The following is a 4708-nucleotide window of genomic DNA, read 5'->3' as shown; positions in this document are numbered from 1 at the left end:
TCTACCTGGCTTTAAAATAACATTCCCAGGAACCTAAAATGGCTCCCCTTTCCCTCCTGTGTGAGGACCTGATGGCCTGTACTTGAATGTTAAACCACCCATAATCTGGTCCCACACCCTGGTTTGTTCTTGGTTCCCACTGCCCTCACCTTTTAAGCCCCGAATTATTCCTTTGCTCAAGTGCTCCTGTCTGCTTGGAATAATGCCTGTTTCGTCTTCTCTGACTAGTCAGTTTTTACCCATTCTTCTTCAGCTTTATCAGTCAGCACAGACCATTTCCTTCTTTCCTATCAGCATGAACTTCAGGCTTTCTCGGGTTAGCGGGTTAGCGGCACTTAACTCTAACTTGATTGTTTCACATACTTTAGTGATTTCACACTAGTAAGCTGTTTGAGATCAGAGATCATATCTTAAACTTCTTTTTCCATTCAGGAACTGGTTGTTGTTGTTTAATTCTTACTTCAGCAGCTGGCATAATTGTAGACATTTGGTAAGCGCTGGGAAAAAATCATTTATAATTAAATGAGTGAATTTTTTTCTAGCTAAGACACAAATTTTGAAACTCAGATCCCACAACCAGAATGTGCCTTCTATAGTAACGGTTCATGAGCACTTACTGTGCAAGAGTTGTTCTGAACACTTCACAAATATTAATTTATTTAATCTCCTCAGTAGTGGGGAGGTACTATGTTTTTCCCCATTTTATAATGTATTTTTCTCTCTCTCTTTATTTTAAGTAGGCTCCACCCCCAACATGGGGCTTGAACTCATGACCCTGAGTTTATTTTATTTTATTTTTTTTAAAGATTTTATTTATTTGACAGAAAGAGAGAGAGATAGCAAGGGCAGGAACACAAGCAGGGGGAGTGAGAGGGGGAGAAGCAGGCTTCCCGCTGAGCAGGGAGCCCGATGTGGGGCTGGATCCCAGGACCCCGGGATCATGACCTGAGCCGAAGGCAGACGCTTAACGACTGAGCTACCCAGGTGCCCCATAACCCTGATTTAAAAGTTGCATGCTTTACACACTGAGCCAGCCAGGCACACATATCCCCATTTTTTATTTGAGACTCAAGTGCAGAGAGGTATATAGATCTTTCTCAACTTACAATGGAGTTACTTCCTGATGAACCTATCTTAAGTTGAAAATATTAAGTTGGAAGTGATTTTACTACACCTCACCTCCTGAACCTCATACCGTAAAAGTGCCTGGAACGCTTACATTAGCCTACAGTTGGGGAATATCATCTAACACAAGCTTATTTTACAATAAGGAGTTTACTATCTCATGTAATTTATTGAATACTATACCAAAAGTGGAAAACACAACAGTTGTTAAGTGTATTGGTTGTTTATCCTTGTGATAGCTTGGCTGCCTGGGAGCTGCGGCTCACCGCCTCTGCCCAGCATCATGAGAGAGTATCCTATGGCATATCACTAGTCCGAGACAAGAGCCAAATTCAGAATTCCAAGTATGGGTTCTACTAAATGTGTATCACTTTTATACCATTGTAAAGTCAAAAAATCCTAAGTCAGGGACCATCTGTAATAAGTGACTAAGGTTATACAGGTAGTAAGAGGTAGACCTTGGATTCGAACCCAGAAAATCTAGTTCCATAGCCCAAGTTCTTAATCATTATGCCTCACTGGCTCCACAGCATAGCTTTTTTTGTTTTTTAAAGATTTTGGTTTTGGGGCGCCTGGGTGGCTCAGTCGTTAGGCATCTGCCTTCAGCTCAGGTCATAATCCCGGGGTCCTGGGATCGAGGCCCTCATCTGACTCCCTGCTCCGCGGGAAGCCTGCTTCTCCCTCTCCCACTCCCCACCCCTGGCTTGCGTTCCCTCTCTCGCTGTCTCTCTCTCTCTCTCTCTGTCAAAATAAATAAAATCTTTTTTTTTATTTTTACGTTTTTTTTTTAAAGATTTTATTTATTTATTTGAGAGAGAGAGAATGAGAAATAGAGAGCACGAGAGGGAAGAGGGTCAGAGGGAGAAGCAGACTCCCTGCTGAGCAGGGAGCCCGATGTGGGACTCGATCCCAGGACTCCAGGATCATGACCTGAGCCGAAGGCAGTCACTTAACCAACTGAGCCACCCAGGCGCCCCAAAATAAATAAAATCTTAAAAAAAAAAAGATTTTGGTTTTTTTTTTTGAGTAATCTCTACACCCAACATGGGGATCAAAGTCACATGCTCCTCTGACTGAGCCAATATTATTTAGTTATTTATTTATTTAAAGATTTTATTTATTTGAGAGAGAGAATGAGTGGGAAAGAGAAGGGGAGAGAATCTGAAGCAGACTCCACACTGAGCACAGAGCCCAATGTGGGGCTCAATCCCATGACAGTGAGATTATGACCTGAGCTGAAACCAAGAGTCAGATGCTTAACCCACTGTGCAACCCAGGCGCTCCAGCAGTGTTTATATTCTTAAGGGTTATAGATTTTCTGTTTCTTTTCCCATATTTTCCATTAAAAATTTTTTTTTAAATAATACAAGCCAGCCAGGAAATCATAGGGAAAAAAATTATATATATATATATATTTAAGAACTCACAACCCTGAGATCAAGACCTGAGCTGAGATCAAGAGTCAGACGCCATGAGGCGCCATAGTTCAGTCAGTTAAGCGTCTGACTTCGGCTCAGGTCATGGTCTCAGGGTTTTGGGATCAAGCTCCATGTTGGGCTCTATGCTCAGGGGAGAGTCGGCTTCTCACCATCTCCCTCTGCCCCTCCCCCCGCTCGTGTTCTCTCTCTCTCAAATAAATAAAATCTTTAAAAAAAGAAAAAGAGTAGGACCCTTAACTGGGCGCCCCTACTATAACATCTTATATCCACGAACGTACAGGTGGTCATTTTCAAAATGTTAGGATGAAGGAAAAATAGAATTGTTAACGACAATTACTATAATCAACATTTATCGAGGGTTTATTTGGTGCCAGGCACTCTTTCATTTAATCAGTTCTATGAGATAAGTACTATTATACTGTCTCTTTTACTGATGAGAAAACAGACTCAGAGAGGGCAGGTGACTTACCTCAGGATCACTGAGCTCACTAAATGGTGGAGTCAGAACTTGAATCCAGGCCTCCTGACTTCAGAACCTGTGCCCTTGAGCAATCATTAGTCTCTGCCTTTCTGCGTTAATTCTCTTTTCGTCTCTTGTTTTGAGTCCATGAAAGATTAGCTGTCTTCCCTCTGAGGATCAATAGAATGTTCATACCCACCCCCCTGCCCCCACCAATGTCTCCTGGGATATATTTTATTTTATTTTTTTTATTTTAGAAAGAGAGAGTGTGAGGGCGGGAGGGAGAGGCAGAGGGAGAGGGAGAGAGAGAATCCTAAGCAGGCCCCATGCCCAGCGGAACCCAACCCAGGGCTCGATCTCTCGACCCTGAGATCATGACCTGAGCCAAAATCAAGAGTTGGCCGCTTAACCAACTGAGCCACCCAGACACCCCTCCTGGGACACGTTTTAAATTATGAGTCCATTTCTACAAAGGCCAGAATTAAGTTGGAAAAGCCATTTCATTTTAAGTTTCTGTTTTTCCCCCTATGGTCATAGAGGAATCTTTGGTAGAAAGTTGGGGTAAAGCATTTTTGTGCTATTAGGTAATGAGAATAGAAAGAAAAATGCACCTTTTCACCTAAAAAAATTATAATTTTGAATTCCAAAACATTGGAGATTTCAAATGTTAAGCTTTACAGATGACTTGTCAATTGAGGAAAAGCTGCTCATTTGGCTTTGAATCAAGCAGATCTCTCTATTTTAAGCTATTTCTATTTAGTGAGACCCCATGGGAGCCTCCCCATACAGTGAAATCTAACTTCCCCCAGAGTGAGGCCGGGAAGCTGCTTCCGACAGTCATTCATTAACACACCTGTGAGCATTTTAGAACCGTAGTGGAAGGAAATCCCAGAGTCAGTTGGGAGTATGTCCTCAGAGGCACTGGAGAGGGAAGTGTCTGAGAGAGTTGAGGTTTGAAGAGATGAGAGAGGTTACAGAAAGGTCGAAGACAATGCAAAGGGAAAGAGAAGGAAGATAGGCAGGTAGCAGAGAATAGCACTCAAGGAACAGCAAGTAAAGGAGTTCATACTGTAGCAGGAGTGAAGGCAGATTAGATGTTATTTCATTTTTTTTTAAAAGATTTTATTTATTTATTTGAGAGAGTGAGTTGAGGGAGGGAGAGAGCAAGAGCAAGGGGAGGAGCAGAGGGAGAGGGAGAAGCAGGCTCCACCGCCCGAGCAGCAAGCAGGGAGCCCAACTTGGGCTGGATCCCAGGACTCTGGAATCATGACCTGAGCTGAAGGCAGCTGCTCAAGCCACTGAGCCACTCAGGCACCCCAGGGCAGATTAGATTTTAAAGGAAAAAATTTCTGAATCAGACTGATTATTAAATGCAAAGGAAATTGTATAAACAGCTGAGAAGTCTTTCTTAAAGGCCAGCAAAAAGCAATAAGTATAGAAAAAGTTACAATGTAAAAAAAATTAAATATAGATAAATGTGAAAATGTAGGAGAATGAGAAAGAAGAGGAGGAGGAGGAGAAAGATAAATGCCAGCTAATGTATGTAGAGGAATGACAGAAATTGAAACACCAGCGTTTGGCAACCACCAATGCAGAGATCGTTTCAGGAAGGATAATCAATGGTTGCTAAATCCACTGGGTGCAAGATTGTAGGAGAACAGGATATTCAAATGATCTCAAATGA

This window comes from Zalophus californianus, chromosome 6, assembly GCF_009762305.2.
Source record: "Zalophus californianus isolate mZalCal1 chromosome 6, mZalCal1.pri.v2, whole genome shotgun sequence".
Classification (NCBI taxonomy): Eukaryota; Metazoa; Chordata; class Mammalia; order Carnivora; family Otariidae; genus Zalophus; species Zalophus californianus.
Note: the sequence above shows the minus strand (reverse complement) of the source record.